We start from the raw sequence: 22,950 nt of genomic DNA, 5'->3' as shown, positions 1-22,950 counted from the left end.
GAATAAAAATATATAATTATATATATACAATATACATGTATACATAGAATATATAAAATGTATATACTTATATATTACATTATAAATAATTATATAATTATGTAATTATATATTTTAATATATTTTATTTTATATATAATACTATAATTATACTTATATAAATTATACTTATATACTTATATAATAATAAAAATAATATAATAATATATGTTATATATAATATGTCTAACAATACTTGTGATATATAATATACATAATATATAATATATAATATAAATTATATATTATAGTATTGTATATTTTATAATCATATTTAAATATTGTATATGTAATTTCTAATGTAATCTAATATGATATATAACATTATATATAATGTTTAATTACATATACTCTATGAATATATATATTTTACATTATATATTTTATTGTTTATTATATATTGCATATTTGTATTATGTTATATTAATTATATTTTAAGTATTGATTATAATAATTAAATAAATCTTTATGATTACTATAATTAATATGTGTAATATCTTATAAATTTCAAATTATAAATATATATGTTTATATATTAAAATGTATTTTATATATAATATACTATGTATATAATACATATATTTATTATATGCAGATATATGAACTATGATGTATATTACTGTTCATACACTATATATTATAGCATTATACTATATGTTATACATTGCATATATAATATATAAATATATACTATAATATTAGATCATATGTATAAATATATATACACACATGTATATATGTATATATATATGTACATATATATGCATATGTATTATATAATCTTATGTTACATATTATCTATTTTAATATTACATTATATGTATGTTTATATGTATATATCTGTATGTATATATGTATATATGTATCAAAAATCATATTTCCAGTATATAAAATTTGTATATAGAATAAAATATTATATAATATAATAATATATATTATATGCAATATATAGATATAATATTATATGTATAATAGTTTTGTATATTAATATGCATATAATGTATATTTTATATACATATAATGATATATAAAATAATTTATAATATGAATATGCATATACAATATAGGCATATAGTACATATATTATAGTATATAATATATATTATACATAATATGATAATGATTATATGTTATATTTAAGTATATTATATTTTATATTAACTATATTAATTAATGTATTAATGATTATATTTAATATTATTTCATTATAATTATATTATGTTGTTATATGTTATATATTATAATAATTATTGTATGTTATATAATAATACATCAATATAAGTTTACATATGATTGCATTAATATACATATATTATATAATATATACTATATAATAAGCATGCATATGCATTATATATATTATATATGTAAATACATAATATATATATTCCCATACATATTTATATATAATTGCATTATATATTTCCATTATACATATTTCCAGTATAGTATAATTTCAGTTGGCCTCAATAGCGAGTTGTGACTTTTTCACTTTCCTGAAAAGTGTGTTTGATGAACAGGATTTTAATTTTGATAAAGTCTAAACTATTATTCTTTTTGTATGGTTATTAATTTTACATACCAGGAAATTTTTATCTATTGCATTATTGCAAACATTTTAATAGGCAGACGAGGTAGAAGTTTGAAAATAATTTTGGTGTCATCTTCAGTTTTGTTCAGTCACTCGTTCGTGTCTGACTCTTTCAGACCCCATGGACCACAGTATGCCAGGTCTCCTTGTCCATTACCTACTCCCGGAGTTCACTCAAGCTCATGTCCATTGAGTCGGTGATACCATCCAACCATCTCATCCTCTGTGGTCCCCTTCTCCTTTTGCCTTCAATCTTTCCCAACATCAGGGTCTTTTCAAATGAGTTAGTTCTTCGCATCAGGTGTCCAAAGTATTGGAGTTTCAGCTTCAACATCAGTCGTTCCAATGAATATTCAGAACTAATTTCCTTTGGGATGGACTGGTTGGATGTCCTTGAGGTCCAAGGGACTCTCAAGAGTCTTCTCCAACATCACAGTTCAAGCACACAAAAAGTGAAAAGAGAGGTGGCAGTCGATTAAATAGACAATATAAATTTCAGTACAATATTTAAAGCCAGTAAGTAACCATTAGTAAGGTGGGATGGGATAAATTCGTATTATTGGGATTGGTATATACACACTACTATATATAAAACAGATAACTAGTAAGGACCTACTGTATAGCACAGGGAACTCTTCTCAATACTCTGTAATGACCTAAATAGGAAAGTAACCTAAAAAAGAGTGGATTCATTTATATGTATAAGTGGTTCACTTTGCTGTACACTTGAGTGTAACACAATATTGTAAATCAACTATACTCCAATTTAAAAAAAAATGTGCAGAAATGTTAAAGGAGAGAAGGCAAAACTTTATTTTGTGACATCCAAGATTTGGGGGACAAAATTAGACTTGTAGATATAAGTTGTGTCACAATTTGGATTTCCTGAAAGTAGAAAAAATGCCTAAAAGACAAATCTAAATATCTTGAAAGAGATGTTAGAAAAGAGAAAGGCTTATGGAGATCTGTATTAACTGTTCTTGGATTCTACATTAATGAAGAAATCATTGAAAGTAATTTAAGAAGACATGGTGAAGAATTCTTCTAAAATTATTTTTGTCTTAAATTTTAAGATGATTGCTTAAAATTGTACACTATTTGACAAGAAAATGATTACAGAATATATGATTAGATAGCTATCAATTGTTTCATTTTATCACATATTCAAAATTACTTTTATATTTCATACTTAGCAACTTCCTCTTATTATAATTATCTATAGCAACAAAATAAAAAGAAAATATCTGGAAAAAAAAATTTATAAACTTGAAATACAAGTCAAAAATTTGACCACTGGAGAGGAATGTTCTAGGTAGCTGGTGGAATATTAGGTAGGGTAGAAAAACTATCTTTGTTAACACCTGATTGTTCTAGAAAATATTAGTATAAACAGAGCAATAAAAAACATGATCATTTTAAGATTGAAACAGCTAGTAGAGAATGTGGACCTAATTCACATTTATTTAAATATTATGACCAGTTATAAGTAATTAGGTGATTTTCTCAGTGCCCAAGATGTGGGAGCCTCCTCGGCCTGACCCTTCCTAGACCTGACCCAAGCCAAACACCCTGATCCCTCTTCCAGGGATTTCACCTTCATCTTCAATCACATTACATCAATGAATCACATAATACCAAATCTATCTATCTATCTATGTGGAAGATATATAAGAACCCATAAATGGTTTAATTTATGTAGAAAATATTTACATAAAACATAAGTCTCCATTCCCTGACTCAACAAAACATGCAAAGTGAATAAATAAATAAGTAGGAAAAGAAGGAAAAGATGGAACAAAGAAATACTTGATTATCCCGAGGGAGGGGAGAGGTGATCAAATTAATAATATTAAAATCTAAAATTCCAACACATATCAGAGACTTGTTTTCATAACTAATGAAATTATAAAATAACTGATTTGTTTCTTCTTTTCAACTGATTTGCTTCCAAGTTATCACTGTATTCATGGATCCCAACAGGGTAACACTTTTCTACGCATTGTTAAACCGTTTTTGTCCTTCCCGTCTGCTGCTTTCTTTTGGTTACAACATTTGTGTCTGAGTTCTTATTTCACCTGTCTTATTGCTGATTTCCATTGCAAAGGTAGCTATCAACCTGCAATAAAATCATGATGGTTAACCATAAGATGATACAGCTCTCCTATCAAAGAACTGCAACCTACAGGCAAAGCATTCAATAATTGTTAAAGTGAAAGCGAAAGTTTCTCAGTTGTGTCCGACTTTTTGCGACCCCATGACTGCAGCATGCCAGGCTTCCCTGTCGTTCACCGTCTCCCAGAGCTTGCTCAAATTCATGTCCATTGAGTCAGTGATGCCATCTAGCCATCTCATCCTCTGCCATCCCCTTCTCCTCCTGCCTGTATTAGGTAGCCATTCCCTTCTTCAGGGTATTGTCTCCACCTAGGGATTGAACCCAGGTCTCCTGCATTTCAGGCTGATTCTTCACCATGCAAGCCACCAGGAAAGCCCCAAGGAGGTATTGATAATACTTAAATAATAGCAAATATTACATTATTTCCTTGTTACTTTTACTGTGCAAAAGCCTGCTTACTTTTATACTGTTAGAGATGCTCATCTCCCTAGGGGTCTCTATGCTGGAAATGAGTTCTCTTACTTTAAAACTTTCAGTCACGCAGATTTAAATATATCCTGAGGCTGCAAGCTCCCATGACTACCTCTTTCAATCAAAGCAGTGATATTTACTCTTGCTACTCCCCGTCACCGTCAAGCTCAGTGAACATGAGAGGTGTCCATATCCAACCTGAAAATCACCTGTAGTGCCAAGGTAGATCTTATTCCATGCAAGAATGCTAGTGATAAACCGATTAACATCAGTTACACTGTTAACTTTTGGATTTTTCCTTTAGCATCTCTATTATGAGGATAAAAATATTTACTATTTCACACTACTATTTGTAAAACATCACTTTGATGCAGTCCAGACCATCTAGCCACTTAATTATTAACAGAGAAAAGAGAATATGGGAATTCATATATTAAAAGAAGTATTCTACATGCACAATTTAAAGGTCACCTTAAAATTCTCAGACTGTTTTCATGGTATATTTCAGAAAACATATTTCTGAATGTGTTAATTTGTTAGATGTTGTTAATTGATTTTTAGCTACATTTAGAAATACTGGACAGGGAGTCAGGGGACATGAGTTCTAATTCTATTCTGCCATCAACTTGTACTTTAGTTGGAGTGATTAGCCTCTAAGGGTCAGTTTTCTCATTATAAAATGGAATAGGTTGGATGGATCAGTGGTTTTCAATCTGCATTTTGAGAATCGAAATGAGAGACTGTTGTCCTCAGGGGCTGGTGTGGAGAGAGAGACTATGACAGGCCAAGCAGGCAGAACTCTGGGCTCCATCCCCAGGTAAGTCAGGGCACAACTACTTTCCAGGGCTTTATTTATTTACACACCCTAGGGAAATGTGTTTTTGTAAGAGTTCCTTATTTACAATTAACAAACAAAAATCTTTAAAACAACTGAGTCAAATAATCTAATGTTTAAGACTGTTTTGAGCAATAAAATATGTAAAATTCTGTGGGTTTTCTAATGTGCTAGAAAACAGTGTGAGAGGAGGAACTATGCATTATCCTTCTGTAGTATGTTTTAGAAAACTCTGGTGTGCAGAGAAGTGATTTTTAGTTCATGGTGTGCAAACATTATTAGTGTCATTTGACTTTCAGACCAAAAAGTAATTGTCCCAAAAAACTAAATTATCTATAGCAAAATTGCATTCATATTCTGGCATCTTTATGTTTGTGATAGTTCCTCAGAAGTTTGCTTTGTGTGTGTGTGTGTATTCTTAAGTATTCTATATGTCAAGGGGATACAGTTTTCAGTAATAGACTGTATCTCCAGCTGTCAAATTGAGTCAATCAGGAAAACAGTATTGAAGATATAAGAATATGCTTGAACAGTACACATCAATATCAGATAAACTATTTTTCCATATAACCATGTTATCAGTAAGGAATAAAATTCTAGTACAAATTGCCTAGAAGCAGGTGACAGAGGATTAGATGGTTGGATGGCATCACCGACTCAATGTACATGACTTTAAGCAAACTCTGGGAGATAGTGAAGGACAGGCAAGTCTGGCATGTTGCAGTCCATGAGGTTGCAAAAAGTTGGACACGACTTAGTGACTGAACAACAACAACTAATAGCTGAAGCCCTTTTATTCCACTTTTAAACTTTATTTAAAAACAAACAAACAAAAAGCACTGTTGAAGATAAGGGAACACTTTGGAAAGTATTACTAATGTTTTATGAAAGTAGGACATGTATTAAGAGAACTACATTTTTATAAATTGATTGCTAATAGAGATATAGATCCAAAATAACAGAGTAGATGAACAGCTGAGATTATTTTTAAGAATATATTAATAATATGAATTTTATGATTAGATTGACAGGAACATAGGAAATAAAATAACTGGTGGAAATTTGCACTTCATGTCATTTTTTTCATTTAGAATAGACACTGAAATGCCAATTTGCTCTTTTATCATTAACCAAAAATATTTTTACATGAAAACAATGACTAAGTTTCTTAGCAACTTATGTTTAGAAAATTTTAAAAAGTCAGCATAGTTTGATTTATACCCTATTAATAATATATGCGTCTAAAGTGTGGATTTTCACACTCTTCACATATTTATATTACATTTTCCAAAGTTTAAAAAATTGTGTTTTTCTAAAACAGTTCTTTCTGAAAATACCACTTAATTTAACATATTGCTTTATGCTTCATTGCTTTATGTCAAAACATGCTTAATCAAATTTAGCATTTATAGTTTTTCTTATAAATTGTTTTAAAATATTCTATTAACTTTCTGTCAGAAATAATACACATTATTTCATGTTAGATTTAAACACCAAGATAAATAATTTTCTCCAGCTGAAAGAAATAATATTAACATAGTTTTGCTTGTTTGTTTTTAAGGATAAATATTACTATATTTAAACCTAAACTTGAATATTATTTTATTCAATATTTGGCAGTCTTTATGTTTAATTCTATAAGACCTTAAAGATTAAGCAAGTACTTCAAATAACATTAAAGAGAAATAGATAATTCAACAGGCAGAATGCTTTATTCTTATAAGAATTGAGTATTCTTATAAGATTTGAATTAGTTATGGATTTTCATTTTTTATATTATTAATGAAAACATAAATCTTAATCCTTCTTCCTATGACTAATGAATTAGAAAAAGACAACTCTCTCTCTCTCTCTCTATATATATATATATATATATAATATATATAATATATAATCCTGTTAGTGGGTATCTAAATTTACAGGAATTGAAAAGTAATTTTCATAAAGTAAAATGAATTTTGTGGTTAAGATTGAATCAAATATTGTTACCTCAATATGTAAACACTTCATAATGGAACCAGTCCAATTTTTCTTTTTTGGGAATTTTCAAATCTCATTTATAGAACTAGTTTTAGTTGATTGTAATGGAAAGGTTATTGAATTCTAAAATATTTCTTTCTTGTTAGAAAAGTGAGATGACTGAATATCTAGAAATTATAAACAAAATATTTTCTGGACTATATATTATCAATTAATATCATGTATGTTTTATACCTTAACATCTGCTACTTCAGTCAAATATAAGAAATATTTCAGAGAGTGATAATTGGTGAACAAAACAGATTAGAATTTGTATGTTACAAGTTAGAAAATACACAATAAAATAAGTGAGATATTTAAAAATATGGTAAGTGCTAAGCATAAGATAGAACATATGTATAATTAGTATACATTTTTAAAAAGTGTCATAAAAGTTAAAATAGTAATTGTTAGGAAGGAAAATATAATGGAGAACATGATCAAGACTTCAGGTAGAATGTGACTTTTATTTTACTTTAAGGGTGGAATAAAAACTCAAAATATAGGGGAGAAGTTATGTTAAGTAAACAAAGATATTTCAGGTGGGAAAAGAAGCAGGGATCTGACCAGAGGAGTAGTTTAGATTACCTGGACAGGTCACAAGTAAGAGAAAATTTCAAAGTTACTGGTTTCTTACTGTGAGACACGTTTCATAGGAGTTATATGCTAATCCTCATTTAATCTAGCCATTTAGTCAGGTACATTATTTCTGATGTTCCTTGAGATTAAGTAGAGTGTTTAAAATTATTTAGCTAATAAATCATGGAGTTTGGATTTAAATACTGGATATGTCTCACCAAATCCCCACAATCTTAAAAGCATCAGTAATATGTCAGGCTGTTTTTTTGTTTTTGTTTTTCCTCTTAAAAGGAGTTTTTCTTCTTCAATTGAAGAAGGATATATTTCACTGGGTATGGACATTTAGGTTGGCAGTTAATTTCTCTCACTCCATTAACATATTCTTCTGCTGAGTTCTTGCTTCCACTGTTGGGAAGTAAGCTGCCAGTCCTGCTGTCTCTGAAAGTAAAGATCTTTGTCCTTTGGCTGCTTTTAAGATTTACTCTTTGATTATCAGCAGTCCTACCCTGGATAATGTTTTCTTTGTATTTAACCCAGGAAAGGTCTGGATTTCTAAATCTGAGAGCTTTCTAAATCTGTGACTACTTTCTTTTCTTATCTTTTGAGAACTATCAATCACTTATTATTGTTTCAGTTGCTAAGTCGAGTCTGAATCTTTGTGACCCAGTGAACTGCAGCACACCAGGCATCACTGTCCTCTGTCTTCTGGAGTTTGCACAAATTCATATCCATTGAGTCAGTGATGCCATCCAACCACCTCATCCTCTGTTGCCCCCTTCTCCTCCTGACCTCAATATTTCCCAGCATCATGTGGCCATAGTTTTGGAACTTCAGTACCAATGAATATTCAGAGTTGATTTCCTTTAGGAATGGCTAGTTTAATCTACTTACAGTCCATGGGACTCTCAAGAGTCTTCTCCAAGATCCCAACTTGGAAAGCATCAATCCTTCAGCATTCAGCCTTCTTCCCAGCCCAAATATCGTACTTGTACATGATTAATGGAAAAATCATAGCTTTGACTATACAGATCATTGTCAGCAAAGTGATGTCTCTGCTTTTTAATACCCTGTCTAGGTTTGTCATAGGTTTCTTTCCAAGGAGCAAGTGTCTTTTAATTTCATGGCTGCAGTCAACATCCACAGTGATTTTGGAGCCAAGAAAATGAAATCTGTCATTGTTTCCAATTTTTTTCCCATCTATTTGCCATGAAGTGATGGGACTGGATGATAGCATCTTAGTTTTTAGAGTGTTGAGTTTTAAGCCAGCCTTTTCACTGTCCTCTTTCATCTTCATCAAGAGGCTTTTTAGTTCCTCTTTACTTTCTGTTAGAGTATGATTTATGTATCTGAGGTGGTTGATATTCCTCCTGGCAATCTTGATACTAACTCAAGCTTTATCCAGCCCTACATTTTGATTGATATATGCCAGATAGAAATCAAATAAGCAGGGTGACAATATACAGCCTTGATATACTCCTTTCCAAATTTTGAACCAGTGTGTTCCATGTCCTGTTCTAACTGCTGTTTCTTGACCTGCATACAGGTTTCTCAGGAGGCAGGTAGGATTGTCTGGTATTCTCATTTCTTTAAGAATTTTCCACAGAGTGTTGTGATCCACACAAAGGCCTTAGCACAGTCAATGAAACAGAAATAGATGTTTTGTTTTTTTTTTTTTTTTTCTGGAATTCCCTTGTTTTTTCTATGATCCAGTGGATGTTGGCAACTTGATCTCTGATTCCTCTGCCTTTTCTAAATTCAATTTGTACATCTGGAAGTTTTCAGTTCATGTACTGCTGAAGTCTATCTTGAAGGATTTTGAGCATTATCTTCCTAGCATGTGAAATGAGCAAAATTGTATGCTAGTTTGAACATTCTTTGACATTGCCTTTCTTTGTGATTGGAATGAAATCTGACCTTTTCCAGTTTCATGGCTGCTGGTGAGTTTTCCAAATTTGCTGGCATATTGACTGCAGCATTTTCACAGCATCATCTTCTAGGATTGGAAATAGCTTAACTGGAATTCCAACACTTCCACTGGCTTTGTTCATAGTAATGCTTCCTAAGGCCCACTTGACTTCACACTCCAAGATATCTGGCTCTAAGTGAGTGATCACACCATTGTGGTTATGTAGGTCATTAAGATCTTTTTATGTATAGTTCTTCTGTGTATTCTTGCCACCTTTTCTGAATCTCTTCTGCTTCTGTTAGCTCCATATTGTTTCTGTCCTTTATTGTGCTCATCTTGCATGAAATATTCTTTTGGTATCTCCAATTTTCTTGAAGAGCTCTCTAGTCTTTCCCATTCTATTGTTTCCTCTATTTCTTTTCATTGTTCACTTCAGAAGGCTTCTTTTATCTCCTTGCTATTCTCTGAAACTCTGCATTCATGTGGGTATATTTTTCCCTTTCTCCTTGGCCTTTCAGTTCTTTCTTCAACTATTTGTAAGGCCACCTCAGACAACCATTTTGACTTTCTTTATCTTTGGGATGGTTTTGGTCACCACCCCCTGTACAATATTATGAGAGAGGAGCCTGATAGGCCACAGTCCAGGTTTGAAAAGAATCAGAGATGACTAAATAAGTAACACTTTCTCAATTAATAATTTTTCAAATATTGCTCTTATTTGTTTCTCATTCCTCGCCCTTTAATATTCAATTAAAGTTATGCTAGTTATTTTGCTTCCTGTATTTGACAGCTTTTTTATTCTGATTTCTCTATTATTTTGTCTTTTCATACTTTAATCTGGGTATTTACTACTAATCCTCTGCTAAGATTTTATTTAAATAATGGAATTAATTATTAAACTTCAATTGTCATTATTGTCAAATCACAGAACTTCTTTGACTTTTTATAACATGGTTATAGTGTTTATATTAATCTTGGTCATTTCAAAATATCCACTAACACAATATTTAAATAATCTATTTCTACTAACTGTTTTTATCTCTAATTTTGGTCCTCAGCATTTATTTAATTTTTATTGAGTAGCAGATATTTTGTTACCAAATATTGAAACATTTCCTGTAATTTTAACTTCCCCCAAAGAGCATTTTATTTCTCTGGCATGGCAACAGAATACAGGTAGATGACCTCAACTAAAATGTTGAGTAGAGTTTTAGCATGATCTGACCTGAGAATTTTGCTGCTTTATTTTGCTTCTAGACTGTGACCCTTTGGGTTTCAATAAAACTCAGAAGTGTGCAGCAGAACAGTCCCTCCTAAAGGCCCTCTACAAGTCTAATCTCTAGACTCTTCCTTTCCTGGGAGATACGAATACTGAATCTTTGCTGTTCACTTTAGAGGCTTTCTGCTTGCATTGGTTAGTTTCACCCTAGGGAACAAATGTCTCCAATAGATTGCTCATCAACACATTTCTTCATTCCTCTCTTCATGGACTTCTCTCCTTGACAAAAGTGAATATCCATATACATATGCACATATCCGTTCCAGGGAGATATAAAAAAACTCCAGCTACTTCTGTTTACTGGAATTTAAGAAAGAAAATAAGGTGTCCATAGGTACATGGATTTATCTCTGGGCTTTCTATTCTGTTCCATTGATCTATATTTCTGTCTTTGTGCCAGTACCATACTGTCTGGATGACTGTGGCTTTGTAGTAGAGCCTGAAGTCAGGCAGGTTGATTCCTCCAGGTCCATTCTTCTTTCTCAAGATCATTTTGGCTATTCGAGGTTTTTTGTATTTCCATACAAATTGTGAAATTATTTGTTCTAGTTCTGTGAAAAATACCATTCGTAGCTTGATAGGGATTGCATGAATCTATAGATTGCTTTAGGTAGTATAGTCATTTTCAAAATATTGATTCTTCCAATCCATGAACATGGTATATTTCTCCATCTATTTGTGTCCTCCTTGATTTCTTTCATCAGTGTTTTATAGTTTTCTATATATAGGTCTTTTGTTTCTTTAGGTAGATATACTCCTAAATATTTTATTCTTTTTGTTGCAATGGTGAATGGTATTGCTTCCTTAATTTCTCTTTCTGTTTTCTCATTGTTAGTGTATAGGAATGCAAGGGATTTCTATTGTCAATTTTATATCCTGCAACATTACTGTATTCATTGATTAGCTCTAGTAATTTTCTACATGCCAGTCAGGATGGCTGATATCCAAAAGTCTACAAGCAATAAATGCTGCAGCGGGTGTGGAGAAAAGGGAACCCTCTTACACTGTTGGTGAGAATGCAAACTAGTACAGCCACTATGGAAAACAGTGTGGAGATTCCTTAAAAAACTGGAAATAGAACTGCCATATGACCCAGCAATCCCACTCCTGGGCATACACACCAAGGAAACCAGATCTGAAAGAGACTTGTGTACTGCAATGTTCATCGCAGCACTGTTTATAATTGCCAGGACATGGAAGTAACCTAGATGCCCATCAGCAGACGAGTGGATAAGGAACCTATGGTACATATACACCATGGCATATTACTCAGCCATTAAAAAGAATTCATTTGAATTAGTTCTAATGATATGGATGAAACTGGAGCCCATTATACAGAGTGAATTAAGCCAGAAAGATAAAGATCAATACAGTATACTAACACATACATATGGAATTTTAAAAGATGGTAATGGCAACCTTATATGTAAAACAGAAAAAGAGACACAGATGTACAGAACAGACTTTTGGACTCTGTGGGAGAAGACGAGGGTGGGATGTTCTGAGAGAATAGCATTGAAACAAGTATACTATCAAGGGTGAAACAGATCACCAGCCCAGGTTGGATGCATGAGACAAGTGCTCAGGGCTGGTGCCCTGGGAAGACCCAGAGGGATGGGATGGGGAGGGAGACGGGATGGGGGATCAGGATGGGGAACACATGTAAATCCATGGCTGATTCATGTCAATGTATGGCAAAAACCACTACAATATTGTAAAGTAATTAGCCTCCAACTAATAAAAATAAATGAAAAGAAAGAAAGAAAGAAAATCCCATGGCGTTAAAAGCAGGAGCAAGTGTGATCTTACCTTAGTTTGCTTCCCTTGTCTCCAGAATTTAGGAGATGAAATCTGTCTTGGTTTATCTTTTCAGAATTCAATCATTTTTCTATGTATTTTATTCAGTTTCTCTAGTTGTTTTTTGTAAAATGAGGTTTGGCAGAATTTTTTGATTGCTTGTTTCTTTGCTAAGTAGGTTTTGTTAATATAAGGTCATTTCTGAAAAAGTTCTCATTTGATAAAAGAATTTTTATAAACGTGTGTTGAATTATACAATGCGTTTTTCTGAACCTGAAAGGATTAAACCATTTTTTCCCCCTTCTTTAGTACTTTCTTGTGCTGAAGGATGCTTCTATTTCTGTGAGTAAAAAAAAAAAAAAAAAAAGCAAATAACCAGCTAATAACAGAACAAATATCAAAGACATTTTTAGAGTCAATTACGTATTTCTCTTTATTTTGCTTTTTTTGTTGTTGTTACTGTTCACTAGAAATTGGCTGAGTTTGCATTTCTTGTTATATGCCTTCCAGATTTTGGTATCTACGTTTTATTAGTCTCAAAATATAAGTTGGATAGCGTTCTGCTTTTTTTGTTTTATACACCATTATGACATAAGAGAATTAAAGAATTGGAAGCAATTTTATTTCAGTCTATGTAAGCATACCTTCAATCTTTTTAATTTGGTTCATTTAAAAATGTCTACTTATTTAGAGAAATTTTCTACTACTTCTTGATCAATATTCCTAATTTGTATTACCTGAAATTTGCCCACATCCTCTAAGTTTGTGTTTTGCAATTGACAGATTGCTGGATTCTCTTTCTTATTGTTTTCCTAGTCTGATAATCATTAACTTTTGGCAGGTTCACACAAAGTAAAAATGCAAAAATAGTGAAAAGTAGCCAAAATATTTTTAAAGAATGAGATAAAATAATGAAACATAATGAAATGAAATAATTTAAAAAAATGTTTATACAAATAAATGATGTAGAGATGGATAATTTTGGTCCAGTTGTAGTAGTTGTGTATTACCACTTGACCTTGTCAGATCTAGTCTGGCATGGCTGGAGAGAATGGCTATTATTGCTTAGTGGTGATTATTTGTAACTAGATCATGTATGTTATAGTCATTATTGCATGCAATGTTCAAAATAAGCTTATGAGATGTATAGTATTGGCACTTTAGGTATGAAGGCACCTGAAGCTTATATAATTTAAATAGTTTGCTTTGGTAAATCAAGTAGATTAGCAAATGTAGTAGTCAGAATGATAAAATTGCCCAAGATTTCCATTTCCTATTGCATATGGCCTGTAAAACCTACTCTGCTATGAATATAATAGCATAATACTTCCATTTATGTTACTTTATTTGAAAAATACATTGTGCAGATGTAAATAACTCTCTAATCAGTTGACTTTCATTTATAAAATATAAGATTATCCTGGATAGGCTCTGCTTGGTTAGATGGATCTTTAGGGGAAACAAGATACAATAGCAGATACTCCCCTAATGACCTTGAAGGATTGAACCACCCTACTATGCTTTAAGGAGATGAGGTCATGTGCAAAGGACATGATAGTCTCTGGATGTGAGAGCTGTCCTTGCCTAGCAAGTGACCAGACCCAAGTCCTAGGGCCAAAATGCAATGAATTTTGCTGACAACCAGTGTTTGGAAAAGGACCTCAAGCCTCAGATGAGATCGTAACCACAGTCAATACTTTGTTTTTAGCCCAGTGAGACTTTAAGCAAAGGACTCAACCAACCTGTATCTGGACATCAACTTGCAAAAATTGTGAAATAGCAAATTTACATTTAAATGCTAAATGTATAGTATTTTGCTACATAGCAATAGAAGTTCAATACATCAGACATGTTTAGATATTTAATAATCCACAAAGCTGGTGTTCAAATGTCTTCTCTCACACTTCAAAATTTAAAATTATTCTAACCTTACGTCTGGGCTTTCCTGGTGGCCATCGGGGTAAAGCACCTGCCTGCAATGCGGGAGACCCGAGTTCTATCCCTGGGTCGGAAAGACCCACTGGAGAAGGAAATGGCAACCCACTCTAGTACTCTTGTCTAGAAAATTCCATGAATGAAGGAGCCTGGTAGGCTACAGTCCATGGGATTGCAAAGAGTTGCACACGACTGAGCAACTTCACGTCCTACCTTTGCACATTTGTCACTGATCACCGAGATTTAAAATATTGAGCTTGTGATATGAAAATCTAAGTTACTGCTCCATAGTTAATGCAGAAAAGTATATAGGGTGTGTTATATAGTACATATATAGAGAGATTTCTACATAAAGGTACAGATAGGTAGATAGGTAGCTCTACCTATCAAACTAGATCATTTGCCTTTTGTGTCGCTGGCTGTGAATTCACTGAGCTGGATTTGTGTTACCTTTTATTATCTTCTATCTCTCCTATGTCCTACTTACTATGTATTTTCAAACTATGAAAATGGTTTTATCTGAATTTGACCTGAAGAAGGATGTCTGCTTTGCATTAAGAGATAAAACTGATGTGGTGCTAACTTCACAAGTTATGCAAACCTTTATTCTCTTTAGTAACTGCTTTTTAAAATACATTTTTCTCTGAGTCAGAGGGATTGGGTAGAGAGGGAGGTGGGAGGGGGGATCGGGATGGGGAATACATGTAAATTCATGGCTGATTCATGTCAATGTATGACAAAACCCACTAAAATATTGTAATTAGCCTCCAACTAATAAAAATAAATGAAAAAAAATTTTTAAAAAGAAAAGTAAAATAAATAAATAAATAAAAATAAAATAAAATACATTTTTCTCTTCCACAAAAGTAACTTGAGATATTATATGATTATTGAATATCAAGGTAATATGATTTTTAAAAACTCTGTCAGTTTTGACTATTATTTTAAGTTACTGGAATTAATTAACTACAGTATTGATTCAGAATTTTGAAGTTCAGAATAATGCTTCTGAATCAAGTAAGCAACAGGTAAATAGAAATAGTCAAACTTATTTAATTCTAGTTAATATTTAGTTAATATTTATTTTGCTCTCTTTAACATTTATAATTTTCCATGTTTACTATGAGAAAATGTCTATTTCCTTTATCCTTTATGTTTCTATTTCATACAGACTCCATCACATGTGGAGACCACTGCTTTGGTACCTGATAATAATAATAATTATAGCATTAAGTGGGTGATAATATACTATTCTGTATTATTGAAAGTTGCTGAGTTGTATCCAACTCTTTGTGACCCCATGGACTGTAACCCACCAGGCTCCTCTGTCCATGGGATTCTTCAGGCCAGAATACTGGAGTGGGTAACCTGTTCTCTTGTCCAGAGAATCTTCCCAACCCAGAGAATGAACCCAGGTCTCCCACATTGCAGGTGCATTCTTTACCGTCTGAGTCACAAAGGAAGCTCAGGAATCCTGCAGTGGGTAGCCTAACTCTCCTCCAGCAGATCTTCCCAACACAGGAATTGAATTGGAGTCTCCTGAATTGCAGGTGGATTCTTTATCAAAATTCTTTCCCTGGATTACCAGGGAAGCCCAGTTTCTAAATTAAATCATCAAAAATACCAATGAATGTTTGCTTCTAGGAAATATATGGCTTTAATGGGAAAGAAGTTTGACTGTTTTTTTGACTCATTCATCTAAGTTTTGTCAAATTATTACTGAGAAGTCAAAATAAAAACTAGCAGTAAACTCATGCATTTGTCTTTATGGAAACAACTGGCACCTCTTAGAAAGTGAGTGATCAGATCATAACTAAAGGGCCCCTCACTTGGCCCACGGGTGGAACACATACGTCGCGTGTTCTGTTCTGCCCTTGTGTCCGTCACTAGGCTGGGTTTGGCTCCTCAGTTTCTACAGTGGTTGCTTGTCTTGCCTACTGAATTGCATCCGTCTCAAATATCATTTACAAAATATAATCATTACCTTCAATTTTCATGTAAGTGCTCTTTGTAATGCTTACAAGAAAGAGAAGGGAAAAAATAAAACAACACAATCAATGAAAACTTTCCAAATGTTACAAAACTCATTGAGAAAGTTAACAGAGTGAGAAGCAGAATGCATGAAAAAAAATGTTGCTAAAATCCAGGAAAGCTTCTGTACTGTTAGTGAGGGCTCTGAGTGTAGAATGAACCCTTGTTCAGGAGCAAGGCCTGGCATCAGCAGAGTGGCCACTCTTATCCCTCTGCTTTTCACAAGCAGCTGAAAACTAAAGCAGTTTTCAGTAGAAACTACTCAGACATGGATAACTGTAACCTAAATGCATCCACATAGAGCAAGAATGTATGTGTTTTTCTGGTTAATAAACTTATTTGATTGCAATGTTTGAAACAAATTTCCTGTCTACCTCTATATAGCAAAGGTATAGAATCCTTTTGAAGTCTGTTTTGAATACTAACTTCATATTATGTTATTTTTCCTATCACATTTATTATTTTCCATTGTTCAATCAACAGGTATTAAACATTCACTGAGTGTCAGACCTTCTCAAGATGCAAGGACAAATTAAACCAGAACATAGTTTCCAATCTCAGGGAGCTCTAACTCCTTTTATGTGTTCCCAGAACCATGTAGACTCAATCCCATTCCCAACTGGAGAAGTTGAGCTGTCATCTGCCACAGCTCTGCCCAGTAGCAATATGAAGCATATTTTCTAAAATTTTAAAATGTGAAGTCACATTTTAAAAATCAGTTCAAAAAACAGATGAAATTAATTTTATTAATATAATTCTGTTTTAACTCTTTATACCAAATTATTAGCATAGCATCATATAGTAAAATGATTAATGAGGTAATTTTATTCTTTTTTAACTAAATATTCAAAACTCAGTGTGTATTTTATGCTTATATCACACCTCAATTGAGACTAGGCACATTTCAATAATGACACATGGCCAGTGGCTACTGTACTAAAAGTAGACAAAAATAACACCTAACACTGATTTTAGTATTTTTCCTGATTGTAAATGCTAAATCTTTAAATTTGAGAGCCTGAATTCTAACCTCTTGACAAGAGTCCTAATCTTCAGAATTAGCTTTATTCCCACCATAATTTGAGGTCATTTTTGGTTTATTTGTGTATTTGCCCAATTGGGAAAAAAACAATTTTACTTTAACTATTTTGAGTATTGTTATAGGTGAATTTTATTCTTTAGGAAAATAATATGTAAGATTTCACAGTTTCAACCAACCAATAGCACCACATTTATATAAATTTACTATTTGTAACTAATACCACAATCTATCAGAAGGATTATTTTGTTGTAGTTATTTTTTAAATTAATGAGCTAGTTGTCAAGTACAATATTTAGTTAGTTCAGTTCAGTCGCTCAGTCGTGTCCGACTCTTTGCGACCCCATGAATTGCAGCATGCCAGGCCTCCTTGTCCATCACCAACTCCCGGAGTTTACTCTAACTCATACCCATCGAGTCGGTGATGCCATCCAGCCATCTCATCCTCTGTCGTCCCCTTCTCCTCCTGCCCCCAATCCCTCCCAGCATCAGGGTCTTTTCCAGTGAGTCAACTCTTTGCATCAGGTGGCCGAAGAATTGGAGTTTCAGCTTCAGCATCAGTCCTTCCAGTGAACATCCAGGACTGATCTCCTTTAGGATGGACTGGTTGGATCTCCTTGCAGTCCAAGGGACTCTCAAGAGTCTTCTCCAACACCACAGTTCAAAAGCATCAATTTTTCGGTGCTCAGCTTTCTTCACAGTCCAACTCTCACATCCATACATGACGACTGGAAAAATCATGGACTTGACCAGACAGACCTTTGTTGGCAAAGTAATGTCTCTGCTTTTTAATATGCTATCTAGGTTGGTCATAACTTTCCTTCCAAGGAGTAAGCGTCTTTTAATTTCATGGCTGCAGTCATCATCTGCAGTGATTTTGGAGCCCAAAAAATAAAGTATGACACTGTTTTTAATTATCTAGCTTTATACAATCACTAGCGTTCGTATTTGGAGAGGGAAATGGCAACCCACGCCAGTACTCTTACCAGGAAAATCACATGGACGGAGGAGCCTGATGGGCTACAGTCCATGGGGTCGCTGAAGAGTCGGACATGACTGAGCGACTTCACTTTCACTTTTCACTTTCATTCATTGGAGAAGGAAATGGCAACCCACTCCAGTATTCTTGCCTGGAGAATCCCAGGGACAGAGGAACCTGGTGGGCTGCCGTCTATGGGGTTGTATAGAGTTGGACACGACTGAAGCGACTTAGCAGCAGCAGAAACATTCATATTAATAATGAAATATTTTATATTAATATTTAATAAGACCAATAGTTCTCATTGTGAGCTTAATACGGAAATACTAATTTTTATTTAATTAGATACTGTTCATGTAGTTTTTAAACTATGGTAAAGAGAATTTGGCAAGGATTGACATTCTATAAAAATTGAAAAACTCATAAATTCATAAGAGATCAAAATAACCAGGACCAATAAGGAATACTTAATAGTTGTATAGTTTTCACATTCCCTTAGAACTACCAGTGTGTGTGTCTTTCTGGTTGGAAAGGAAATTTTTGTGAACAAGACTCCAATGACTGCAAGATGAATCCCTGTGAGAACAATTGCACCTGCATTGACCTTGACAATGGCTATCGGTGAGTAATATATTTATTGTTTCTTCACAAAATTATTTGGAGCTCATAATGTCTTTGGAATACATCCAGACATTGTTTTCACTTTACATCAATTAATTAAAATAATGGTACCAAGATGAAGAACCATTTCCTGACAAGAAAGTGTCACATTCATTTAAAATTTGCAAATCAGTCAGTTCAGTCACAGTCAGGTCTGACTTTTTGTGACCCCCACAGACTGTAACACGTCAAGCCTCCCTGTCCATATCCCAGCGCTTGCTCAAACCCATGTTAATCAAGTTGGTGATGTCATCCAATATTTCATACTCAGTCATCCCCTTCTCCTCCTGACTTCAATCTTTCCCAGAATCAGGGTCTTTTGCAATGAGTCAGTTCTTCACATCAGATGGCCAAAGTATTGGAATTTCAGCTTCAGCATCAGTCCTTCCAATGAATATTCAAACTAATTTCCTTCAGGATTGACTGGTTTGATCTTGCAGTCCAAAGGGCTCTCAAGAGTCTTGTCCAACACCAGAGTTCAAAAGCATCCATTCTTTGGCCCTCAGCTTTCCTTGTTCCATGTTTGGGTCTGACTGTTTCTTCTTGACTTATATACAGATTTCTCAGGAGGCAGGTAAGGTGGTCTGGTATTCAGAGTTCAAATGTCAAGTCAAAAAAGGAATAAACAAATTTTAACTTGGAAATGCAATGTCCAGATGTGACACATCTTACAAATATACATACTTCTTAAAAACACACCTTTGTCATTTTAGCATTGTTTTGGGTCATTCTATTCTAAACAAGTGCCGCAGTATGTGTCCTTAGTGAAGTGAAGTGAAGTGAAGTCACTCAGTCGTGTCCGACTCTTTGCGACCCCGTGGACTGTAGCCTACCAGGCTCCTCTGTCCATGGGATTTTCCAGGCAAGAATACTGGAGTGGGTTGTGTCCTTAGTAGAACTGATGAATTAACTTCAATTTATTTCCTATAAATCAATTGTAAGTCTATATTATTTTAGTTAAATTATTGTTAAATTTTATAACGTTTACTATCCACGTTTTCCATGTGCTGTGCTTAATCACTTAGTCATGTCAAACTCTTTGTGACCCCATGGGCTGTAGCCCACCAGGTTCCTCTGTCCACAGGGATTCTCCAGGCAAGACTACTAGAGTGGGTTGCCATGCCCTCCTCCAGGAGATCTTCCCAACCCAGGGATTGAACCCAGGTCTCCCGCATTGCAGGCAGTTTCTATACCATCGGTGCCACTAGGGAAGCCCTACTCCTGTTGTAATATTAACTGATTTTTAGATAAGTGTGTAGAAATTAAATAGATATTCTGAATATCCACTGTTGTTATTCAAAAGATAAATAACCAGATATATATTTGTAAATCGCTTTTATCTTTTGAATTCTTTGGGGTACACTAGGTCCCTCCAGACGCAAAACCAGGTGTATTGTAACTAGAATGCTTTTCCTGTTGTCACAGAGGCAGAACTGATTGAATGCATATATACTTGCATGATTATATTTTCAGAGATAAATCAAAATGATTTCAAGATGTCCTCTAAGATAACTCATAAACTGTCTTTTATCTTATGACTAAAACTGAGAATTTTGGATAATTTCACATACATAAAAGTTTTTATAAATGTTCCTAAAGCTAAATAACTGAAATGAGATGTAAGATTTAAACTGGCCAATTGTAGTCACTTTATTTCATTATAATAATTCTGAAATAGCTTCAAATTAATATACACTTCAATGACCATAAGAAAAATGATGAATAACTTTTGTAATATAGAAAACTTCTTAATGTCATAGTTAACATTAGATTAAAATACATGAAATGTAAAACCCCAGAGTTACTTTATGATATTATCAATTATTTTAATTGGTACATCACTACAAATTAACATTTTATGCCTATCCATCTAGGTAGTGAAAGAATCAACTTTTGTTAGGCTGTGGAACAATAAACTTTTCATAGTAATCACTTTATTTTTTTAATAGCTCTATTAATTACATGTAATTAAGTATATAATATGAATTTCCTAGGATATTTTTTCAGACTCTAAAATATGCTTTTAAACATTCAACTCTCAAAAAAAATAAATAAAATAAACATTCAACTCTCTCTTTAATTCCTAAAGGTAATTTATTTATGTATGTGTGAACTTACACAATTAGTTGCCTCCAGAAAAATACCTGTAGGAACATAGACACCTGAGGTTGAAAGAGTTAGGTCTATAAATCTCTGTTATGGAAAACACACAGGATGTGCATCCATGGGGCATCTCAATAGAAGGGTACTGAAAAGGCCTTAGAACTTCAAGCTTGTGACACATAATTTTAGGATGCCTTAAGAAAGTGGGGCTTTGGCCTGGATAGGATGTTGTCAGGAGTGGTAAGTATTCTGTGATTGGATTTATAATAAAGCTTATATAAAGTGATGGACTACTAGACAGAGTGGAAAGCCAATGTGTTTACAGAGGCAGCAATTCTTCATAATAGCCATGATAAGAGAATGTTTACCATTTTTGTGTTTAGATAATGTTGATGTTTTTGTCCGTATTTGGGTATGTTTATGAAGTAGGCTTGTTCTTGTTATGATTCATCAGGGTCACAGAGTAACCTTGTTTCATTTTGATGTTCTATGATATTGTCAGTTGAAATGTTTAACAGGAAAACAGCAACATACAGCTGTAGAACTAACTTCTAGTTCCCAGGCAGCTTCTGGGAATCTTGGATTTAGTTGCTTTTCCAAAATATAGTCTCACTGATGAAGGGAGGGCAGAAGTGTGTGTGTGTGTGTGTGTGTGTGTGTGTGTGTGCATGTGAAATTTATCACTTGTGTTTGCCCAACTATTTGTCTTTATTTTCATAATGTCAATCAGCAGAATGAGAGTTTGTTGTTTAGTCACTAAGTCAGGTCTGACTTTTTGAAAACCCATGAACTGTATCCTGCCAGGTCCCTCTGTCCATGGGATTTCCCAGGTTAAAATACTGGAGTAGGTTACCAGTTCCTTCTCCAGGGAATCTTCCTGACCCAGGGATCAAAACTGCATCTCCTGCTTAGCAGGCATATATTCTTTACCACTGAGCCATGTGGGAAGCAGTATAAGAATACTCAAATATTAATTTATTATGCAACATTGTAATATCAATTCTTTTATTTAGATTAAAATACTGTCATTTGTTACAGAGATCTTAAATATCTTTAAAAAAAAAAAAGCAACAGAGTCAATATGGCTTAATTAAAATATACTTTATTTTTTTTATGTTTTTAAATTTTTTTAACATTTATTTTTATTAGTTGGAGGCTGCGGGCTTTCTAGAAACTCTGACACCACTACTTGTGAATGCTTAATGACTTAAATCTATAAATGTGCCAGAAGACATTGCCTCAAAGTAACACAAACACTCTTAGTAATTTTACCATGCTTCAGATTTTTGAAAGATTACTGACTGTATTTCCAAAATAGTAGGGCTGCACCTTCTTCTCAGTTTAAAAATAGAAATCCAGTTGAAGTGAGGTTTCTGATTGTGTTTATTCTTTGTGATTTTAAACATGCATGTAGAATCATGTAATAAGTGATCTTTGTGACTAATTTATCACATTTAGCATAGTGTTTTCAAGGTTTATATTACAGTATTTCATTTCTTTTTATAGCCAGTAGTATACCTTGTATAACTACAATACATTTATTTACCTTATTCTTCATCTTATAGACATTTAGA

Source organism: Dama dama, chromosome 28 (assembly GCF_033118175.1).
Source record: "Dama dama isolate Ldn47 chromosome 28, ASM3311817v1, whole genome shotgun sequence".
NCBI lineage: Eukaryota > Metazoa > Chordata > Mammalia > Artiodactyla > Cervidae > Dama > Dama dama.
Note: the sequence above shows the minus strand (reverse complement) of the source record.